We start from the raw sequence: 10,462 nt of genomic DNA, 5'->3' as shown, positions 1-10,462 counted from the left end.
TCAGTACCCTGTGGCTGTGCCTACTGAAAGCATTTATTGCTGATTCGAGTTGCTCTGCAAAATTGGTGGGGGGGCATTTTTCCTGACCCATTGGTAACTTAATTCAAATGATTGCTCGATCACTTCAAAGCACAGTTGAGTCAAGAACATTGCTGTGTAATTTGAGACACCTATGTGTCCAAATTGTGTAAAGGATGGCAAGTTTCCTTTCCAAGGGGATATTTATTGAACAGTTGGCTTTATGCTTGACTGACTATTGGCCATAGTCACTTTGTTTGATGCCAGTTTGTTTCATTTCCAGATTTTTATCTAAATTGAACTCAAGGCCTCAAATGACCATGGTGAGATTTTAACTATTCTCTTGTTAATCAAGGCCTCTGGATTAACAATCCAAACTTCCAGATTACTAGTTAGCGATACCCCCATAAATTCAAGACTTCTAAAATTTTGTTGTATATATATTAAATGAGTTTATCTGTTGAAAAGCAGCCTTACCTTTTCTCCTGCTTTTAGTAAGTTCATTTGAAGTTTCTCCAGGTGATGTTGGATGGGTGGGCAAGGAGTAATATTCTTCAGAGCTTTGGCAGCTTTGCAAAATGCTTCAGATACACCCTGATGCTGGAAACCAAATTGTTGAACATTGAGACCATGATAGAAAAAAGTTAACGTTCACCAGATTGTCTCTGGTTTTTACCATCAAATTTTAATTGAACTGATGTATACTTAAGGCGTGAGGTAATTCCAGAAATATTTAGATCATTAACTCTGCTTTTCTTCTTCATAATTAAATGGAGTTAAAGTTCAGAGATTAAAAACCCAGAAAAGGAAATAACATATGAACGCTTATTGCTGTTAGAAATAGGTCAAGCTCTTTCATTAATATAACTCGATGAGAAAATTTCCCACTTCTATTGTTTGTAGACCAACGCATCAATGTGTAAATTCAGGATTTACTTTGAGATCTCATTAGATGTTATCTCGTTTGATCAAAAGTCCCACCTAAGGCACTAATCTATCTTTACTTTTCACGTTGTGGCTGTCCTGTTGCATATTTCCAGTTATTATTGCCAGTCTAGAAGTTAAATGACTGGACAAATGGTCAGACACTCAATTGTTATTCAAATAACCAGCTAGTTAGGAAATCGCTGTAATGCGTTGCCAATTTTGGTGTCTATTACATATATCACACCACAATTTAATATTAATATCTGATCATTTTCAAATGGCACAGAGGAAATTTGGTAAGCAGTTTTAAAAATATAAAAGGGGGGAAATCCTATTGATCGGTATGAGTTTATTCATACATTCAAATGAAAGTCCATTGCCTACTACATTTACAAAGGTGCTTGCTGTTTTAAAGATGATACAACATAGCCTTATTCACACCAAAAGTTATTAGCTGAACATTCTACACTCAAAGAGGAACGCCTGATTAAAAAATATCCCAACACAATGCTTTATATGCAACCAGCAGATGTTTGAGCGTCGAATAGAACAAAAGACAGTTCATATTCATGTCATAGAAAAGGTCAGTGAATTAATAGTTGAGTTACAGACATTCAATATGATGGCATGGGTTGGCTTCAATCATCTGAGAACTTCAGTGAAGAATTTTCCAGATTTTGTTCCCTCTTGCTGGGCCTATTTCTTTGCCTTTCCCAAGATATTTCACACACAGACTGGGCATCATGAGTGGAAGGGCAGGTTAGCTATACCAACTGGTCTTCTCCTGCCTCTCAATGCAGTAGGAGGTCATTTGGCCCATCGAGCCTGCACCAACAACAATCCCAACCCCCGTAATCCTACATATTTACTCTGCTGATCCCCCCTTACTCTAAGGGGCAATTTAGCATGGCCAATCCACCTAGTCTACTCATCTTTGGAGTGTGGGAGGAACCCAGAACACAAGGAGGGAACCCATGCAGACATGGGAAGAATGTGCAAACACCATGCAGACAGTCACCCGAGACTGGAATTGAACCCAAGTCCCTGGCGCTGTGAGGCACCAGTGCGAACTACTGTGCCATATTTGATATTGTTGCAGTCTTTAAAATATAATTCACAAATTTCAATTTTGTAATGAAACAACAATTTAACTACCTTGTCACTGAAAGTATCCGGCACCATGGTGCTATGACAGGCATCCTTCAAAGAAAATAAATGAATTGTTAGAACTTATAGTCAAAATAACACAGCATTGAAACACTTCAGTAAAATATGTTTATTACAATGGAATGGAAATATTGCTATAATCTGAACTGATTAACACAGTTATAGGCAGCTAAACATGATTAGTAATATGGTTTGGGTTAGGGTTAGTAATAATCTATTTGTCTCATAATTAATATTTCACAGCCATGTGTGCTACATGACTACCGCACAGAATGTTAAATCAGTCTAAGTAACTGCTCTGACGAAGGGTCATCTAGACTTGAAACGTTGGCTCTACTCTCTCTCCACAGATGCTGTCAGACCTGCTGCGATTTTCCAGTATTTTTCTGTTTTTGTTTCAGATTCCAGCATCCACAGTATTTTGCATTTATCTAAGTAACCCTGCTGTTCTTTTTCATACAGTGTTCATGAGCAAAATATTTTTCTACTCTCTATCTAATATAAGGAAGATATTTCGCCTTCAATGCAGAACGTACACAGTTGCACATTTCCTAATTTGTTCCTTTTCTAGATCTTACTGGATACCTGATGTTGTATAATCATCCAAATTTCATTGTATGTATTCAAATAGACAGACTATGAACACTATTTAGATGTTATATGTTTTAAAATATAATTAGAAACATATTATTGCATTGTAACATTCAATAGCCACCTGTTATTAAAATAAAACATGCTTACTTTACTTACCTGTCTGCTTGTTAAATGCATCAGAGTGTTGATGATCTCCGTTAAGGTCTGGTAGTCAGCCTTTACTGTTCTGATGACACGACAGTTGATGCTCGCCACGACGAAGAAGAGCAAAATTACAGCTTTCAACATCTTGGTTCCGAGAACTTGAAATCTTCCGATTACTTGAACAAGTGGTAGCTGACTAAGGTATCACCAGAAGCTTATGAAAGACTAAAGGGTGAACTCATCCTTTTATACTATATCTATCCAATGTTCAGGAAAACCCCAGGAGACCACTGAGCATCATCAGGTGATCGTATCACGTATGCGATTTACCAGAATTAATCATTTTGCGTCTTCAATTACTGAGGTCTTCCCTCATGCACTGAAGCTGGCAGGAAGGAAACTCTTATCGACAATCATTGCAGTTGGCATCGATGATTCATTCTGAGGTATATTTTGGTCTAAATAACATTTAAGAAGTTTCCAATTCTTATTCCACAAAATAGGCACTTTGAGACAATTGTGACAATATCACTTATCACTTCTGTTGCTAAGTTTGCAGATGATACAAAAATATGTAGAGGGGCAGGTAGTATTGAGAAAGCAGGGGGGCTGCAGAAGAACTTGGACAGGTTATGAAAGTGGGCAAAGAAGTGGCAGATGGAATACAGTGTGGAAAAGTGTGAGGTTATGCACTTTGGAAGGAGGAATGGAGGCATAGAGTATTTTCTAAATGGGGAAATGCTTAGGAAATCAGAAACACAATGGGACTTGGGAGTCATTGTTCAAGATTTTCTTAAGGTTAACATGCAGGTTCAGTCGGCAGTTAGGAAGGCAAATGCAATGTTACATAAGAACATAAGAAATAGGAGCAGAAGTAGGCCATCTCGCCCCTCGAGCCTGCCCCGCCATTCAATAAGATCATGGCTGATCTGAAGTGAATCAGTTCCACTTACCCGCCTGCTCCCCATAAACCTTAATTCCCCTACCGATCAGAAATCCATCTATCCATGACTTAAACATATTCAACGAGGTAGCCTCCACCACTTCAGTGGGCAGAGAATTCCAGAGATTCACCACCCTCTGAGAGAAGAAGTTCCTCCTCAACTCTGTCCTAACATGACCCCCTTTATTTTGAGGCTGTGTCCTCTAGCTCTGGCTTCCTTTCTAAGTGGAAAGAATCTCTCCACTTCTACCCTATCCAGCCCCTTCATTATCTTATATGCCTCTATAAGATCACCCCTCAGCCTTCTAAACTCCAACAAGTACAAACCTAATCTGCTCAATCTCTCCTCATAATCTACACCCCTCATCTCCGGTATCAACCTGGTGAACCTTCTCTGCACTCCCTCCAAGGCTAATATATCCTTTCGCAAGTAAGGGGACCAAAACTGCACACAGTATTCCAACTGCAGCCTCACCAATGCCTTGTACAGATGCAGCAAGACTTCTCTGTTTTTATATTCTATCCCCCTCGCGATAAATGCCAACATCCCATTTGCCTTCTTGATCACCTGTTGTACTTGCAGACTGAGTTTTTGCGACTCATGCACAAAGACCCCCAGGTCCCTTTGCACAGTAGCATGTTGTAATTTTTTTCCATTTAAATAATAATCCAATTTGCTATTATTTCTTCCAAAGTGAATAACCTCGCATTTGCCAACGTTATACTCCATCTGCCTGATCCTCGCCCACTCACTCAGCCTATTCAAATCTCTCTGCAGACCTTCCGCTTCCTCCACGCAATTCACTTTCCCACTTAGCTTCGTGTCGTCAGCAAACTTTGTTACCCGACACTCAGTCCCCTCCTCCAGATCATCTATGTAAATAGTAAACAGTTGAGGCCCTAGTACGATCCCTGCAACATGCCACTAGTCACCATCTGCCAACCAGAAAAGCACCCATTTATTCCAACTCTCTGCTTCCTGTTGGATAGCCAATCCCCAATCCACGCTAACAGCCTACCCCCAACTCCGTATGCCCCAATCTTCTGCCGCAACCTTTTGTGAGGCACCTTATCGAATGCCTTTTGGAAATCCAAAAACACCACATCTATCGGTTCCCCTCCGTCAATCGCACTAGTCACATCTTCATAAAAATCCAGTAAGTTCGTCAAACACGACTTTCCTCTCATGAATCCATGCTGCGTCTGCTTGATCGTTAGCATTCATGTTGAGAGGGCTAGAATACAAGAACAGGGATGTACTTCTGAGGCTGTACAAGGCTCTGGTCAGATCCCATTTGGAGTATTGTGAGCTGTTTTGGGCCCCATGTCTAAGGAAGGATGCGCTGGCCTTGGAAAGTGTCCAGAGGAAGTTCACAAAAATGATCCCTGGAATGAAGAGCTTGTCGTATGAGGAACGGTTGAGGACTCTGGGTCTGTACTTGATGGAATTTAGAAGGATGAGGGGGGATCTTATTGAAACTTACAGAATACTGCGAGGCCCGGATAGAGTGGATGTGGAGAGGATGTTTCCACTGGTAGGAAAAATTAGAACCCGAGGGTACAACCTCAAGCTAAAGGGACAATCCTTTAAAACAGAGATGAGGAGGAATTTCTTCAGCTAAAGAGTGGTGAATCTATGGAACTCTTTGCCACAGAAGGCTGTGGAGGCCAGGTCATTGAGTGTCTTTAAGACAGATAGATGGATTCTTGATTGATAAAGGGTTATGGGGAAAAGGCAGGAGAATGGGGATGAGAAAAATAATCAGCCATGATTGAATGGCGGAGCAGACTCGATCGGCTGAGTGGCCTAATTCTGCTCCCATGTCTTATGGTCTTATTCTTATTCCTACAATCTGTTTTCAATTAGCTGAAAAGTGCACCATAGCAGCCAGTGTCAAGAGATTTATTTGATTTGACTTGATTTATTGTCACATATTAGTATACAATGAAAAGTATTGTTTCTTGCATGCTATTTAGACAAAACATACCATTCATTGAGAAGGAAAGGAGAGGATGCAGAATGTAGTGTTACAGTCATAGCTAGGGTGTAGAGAAAGATCAACTTAATGCGAGCTAGCTCCATTCAAAAGTCTGATGGCAACAGGAAAGAAGCTGTTCTTGAGTTGGTTGAAGAGCAGCACGGCAGCACAATGGTTAGCATTGCTGCCTTGCAGCGCCAGGGACCCAGGTTCGATTCCCGGCTTGGGTCACTGTCTGTATGAAGTTTGCACTTTCTCCCCATGTCTGCGTGGGTTTCCTCCCACAGTCTGAAAGATATGCTGATTAGGTGCATTGACCATGTTAAAGTCTCCCTCAGTGTACCCGAACATGTGCCGGAGCGCGGTGACTAGGGGATTTTTGCAGTAACTTCACTACAGTGTGAATGTAAACCTCCTTGTGACTAATAAATAAACTTTACTTTACTTGTCAGGACTCCTCATTGCTTAGCTTGATGTTCTTTTCCTTTCAGATTTTGATTTGGGAGAATCATGGAGCCAGTCGGGCTGGACATTCTTTTGATTGCTATTGAGTGGCAGCAGTGATGTGCCGCTGCACACGGCTAGGATCAGCGCCCTGCAGAAAGGGGGAGGTTGAGTCTGCTGATCTTCTCGGAGCATGGTCATATATGGCACAGTCACGGAAGAGACTTTATCGGCCACGGATATACCGCCATAAAATTTCCCACCTCCAAATGCCAGAGGTCCAGTGCCAGAGAAGACTGCATCCGTCCCAGGGGATGGGGCTCACCGGTGCTAGGTGATGCAAGAACAAAGAACAAAGAACAGTACAGCACAGGAAACAGGCCCTTTGGCCCTCCAAGCCTGTGCCGCTCCTTGGTCCAACTAGACCAATCGTTTGTATCCCTCCATTCCCAGGCTGCTCATGTGACTATCCAGGTAAGTCTTAAACGATGCCAGCGTGTCTGCCTCCACCACCCTACTTGGCAGCGCATTCCAGGCCCCCACCACCCTCTGTGTAAAAAAACATCCCTCTAATATCTGAGTTATACTTCGCCCCTCTCACCTTGAGCCCGTGACCCCCTCATGGTCGTCACTTCTGATCTGAGAAAAAGCTTCCCACCGTTCACCCTATCTATCCCCTTCATAATCTTGTACACCTCTATTAGATCTCCCCTCATTCTCCGTCTTTCCAGGGAGAACAACCCCAGTTTACCCAATCTCTCCTCATAGCTAAGACCCTCCATGCCAGGCAACATCCTGGTAAACCTTCTCTGCACTCTCTCTAATGCCTCCACGTCCTTCTGGTAGTGCGGTGACCCGAACTGGACGCAGTACTCCAAATGTGGCCTAACCAGCGTTCTATACAGCTGCATCATCAGACTCCAGCTTTTATACTCTATACCCTGTCCTATAAAGGCAAGCATACCATATGCCTTCTTCACCACCTTCTCCACCTGTGTTGCCACCTTCAAGGATTTGTGGACTTGCACACCGAAGTCCCTCTGTGTTTCTATACTCTTGATGACTCTGCCATTTATTGTATAACTTCTCCCTACATTATTTCTTCCAAAATGCATCACTTCGCATTTATCCGGATTAAATTCCATCTGCCACCTCTCCGCCCAATTCTCCAGCCTATCTATATCCTGCTGTATTGCCCGGCAATGCTCATCGCTATCCGCAAGTCCAGAGTTGGCATCACATGGACTGGTAGGTTACCTGAGCCACTGGCCATGAAAGTCACTGCTGCTCTGAACTCCTATGCCACTGGCCTCGTTTCAGAGTTCTCTGGCATCTCCCAGTCTGCTGCATACATGTGCAGAAGGGAGGTCACAGATATGTTATTTGCGAGGGCCCACATCTACATCAGCTTGGACTGGGACCAGGGGAGCCAGGACGCCAGGGCCATGAGCTTTTCCCATATAGCTGGCCTGCCCCAGGTGCAGGGTGTTATTGACTGCAGCCACGTGGCTCTGCACTCTCCGTTGCGACATGGGGCGCCATTTCTGAACCACTTCCTCAATGATACCACTCTCTCAATGACCAGATCATCCATGACCACACGATGTGCATTATTCAGGTGGTTGACTGATTGACCTACAAGGAAAGCGAGATGATGGGCGTGATTTTCCCGCCCCGCTTTGCTGGTCGAGCATTGTGGTTGGGAATTGTGACTGGCCACTTCCCAGGCCACTTTTATTGACGTGATCAGCCTTGCACTGGGGAATGGCACGAGACTGATTTCAACACTTGAGTTCATTTAAGCCTGTTTAGCAAGCCTGGGATGGTATTATCTGGGCTCACTTAGGTTTCTGACCTTGCCGGTGGAGGCCCACACCAACGGGGTCACAGGTGGTCCCCAGCAATGGGGACCTGATATGATGGCCTTGCTGCTGGGACCGGAGACCATTGAGGCCGCCCGGGTGGTTGGGAGCAAAGCAAACAATGCCCCTTGTTATCCTGACACTGTCCACTGGGCACACTGGCACTGTCAGCCTGGCACTCTGGCAGTGCTCACCAGGCCCCAGGCAGTGCCAAGGGGGGTGAGGCCTGAGGTGACGGGGTCTCGGGGCGGGGGGGGGGGAGGTAGATGGGTGCGGAGCCAGGTCGGTGGTATGTAGGAGGTGAGGAAAGAGACCGTCCATTGGAGGACAGGTCCGACCATCAGGAGGACAGCGATCAGGGGAACTCTGCACCGGGGGAGGGGAGGGGGTGGTCAGGATCGGCGATCAGGAGGCTGGCGACATCTGGCGGGGGGTTTTCGGGGTCAGCAATTGGGAGGCCGGTGATCGGCAGAGGGGGCATGTCAAACCGATCTGCCAGCATACTGGGAGATCGATACATTACCAATGGCCCCCTGAGCACTCTGCTGCCAGCCTCTCCAGCGGGTTTAGGCTCTGTACCTCCCCCTACTGAATCACCTGACAGCCTCTGTTTGCAAATGATCAAAACTCAGCTCACCCAAAAGATGGGCGGGAAAACCTCCTGTTTTCCACCCGTTGGGCACTGAGAATTATTTTTGGAAAATTGCCCCCGGCATTAGTGCACCACAGGGGTAGACAGATGGGAGAAAGTTAGCTCATGTGACTCTTGTGCCATGGCTGCTTGTATTGAGGGTTCTCACTTTTGTCTCTTGCCCCCACCTCACCTCACCTCAGGGGGCGGCACGGTAGCACAGTGGTTAGCACTGCTGCTTCACAGCTCCAGGGACCTGGGTTCGAATCCCGGCTCGGGTCGCTGTCTGTGTGGAGTTCGCACATTCTCCCTGTGTCTGCGTGGGTTTCCTCCGGGTGCTCCGGTTTCCTCCCACAGTCCAAAGATGTGCGAGCTAGGTTGATTGGCCATTCTAAATTGCCCCTTAGTGTCCCGGGATGCATAGGTTAGAGGGGTTACTGGGTAAATATGTAGGGATATGTGGATAGGTGGGATTGTGGTTGGTGCAGACTCGATGGGCCGAATGGCCTCCTTCTGCACTGTAGGATTCTATGATTCTCACCCTCTGCTCAGGTGCAGTCCTTCTCCTCGCCAGCCAGCTCTCCTCAAAGGGCATTAGGGTTTCCAGCTCGGGCATGACTCTGGTAGGCTGTGCCCACTCATGCTGGTTGTGCTCAAGTTTGTCCTGCGATCAAACAGATGGAGAGACTGTAGGTGGGAGTCCTGCCAGCTCAGATGGTGATGAAGTCTGGCTGCAGGGGGACTGAGTGGGAGCAGGGATGTGAGGAACAGATTCTCCACTGGGTGCACCATGAGGAGTGGGGAGGGCGCAGGATGCCATGACAAGTGTTATGACCCAGTGAGGTGGCTGGGAGAAAGATCCGTTCGGAGGTGTGGTGGGTGTGTTAATGTGATGTGGAGATGCTGGTGTTGGACTGGGGTGGACAAGATGAGAGGTCACACGACACCAGGTTACACTCCAACAGGTTTATTTGAGATCACAAGCTTTCAGAGCCCTGCTCCTTCGTCAGGTGAAGTGACAAAGTCACCTGGTGTCATGTGACCTCTCAGGGTGTTTTAACAGGAGACATGAGGAGGCAGACTTACCCTGGCTGCACGAAGAATGTCATTCATCTACTTTCGGCCCATTCTCTTTTGGAGCGAGCTACGAAAGGAGAAAACAGGCAGTATCTGGATCCTGCGCTAATAAGAAACTTCTCTTGGAATGACTGAGTTTAGCACACAATTTTCAGATTATTGGTGATTATTATGATTTAAATATACTTGCAGGCACTAAAACAAACAACTGTAGGTTTCAAACTCAAGGTAACGTTTTGAGCCTCACACGTAGCCTGCTTTCAGAGGAGGCATGGGTTGCCCTGGCTGGGGAAGCAACTGATACGGAATGAAGTCTCAAGGACATTTCTCAAGTCCAGGCTTTTGGCATGTCACTAGAGGTCCTGGTGGGAAGGGGTAGTGAGGAGGACGTGTGTCCTCTACATCTGTTGTGCGCACATGAATGGAAATTGCCCTGGGGTGACAGCTAATACCTTTGGTTCCAAGAAATGTAATGATTTGACAGGAACAGTTTAGTAGGATTCCATTTCACAGACACACTGTAAATTACATGCAAATACAAGTACATGATATTGGGGATAGTGTGTTCAGATGGATAGAAAACTGGTTGGCAGATAGGAAACAAAGAGTTGGACTGAACAGATCTTTTTCTTAATGGCAGGCAGTGACTAATGGGGTACCGCAGGGATCAGTGCTA

Source organism: Mustelus asterias, chromosome 16, assembly GCF_964213995.1.
Source record: "Mustelus asterias chromosome 16, sMusAst1.hap1.1, whole genome shotgun sequence".
In the NCBI taxonomy this organism is placed as follows: domain Eukaryota; kingdom Metazoa; phylum Chordata; class Chondrichthyes; order Carcharhiniformes; family Triakidae; genus Mustelus; species Mustelus asterias.
The sequence above is the reverse complement of the archived record's forward strand: the minus strand, read 5'-3'. Positions refer to the sequence as shown.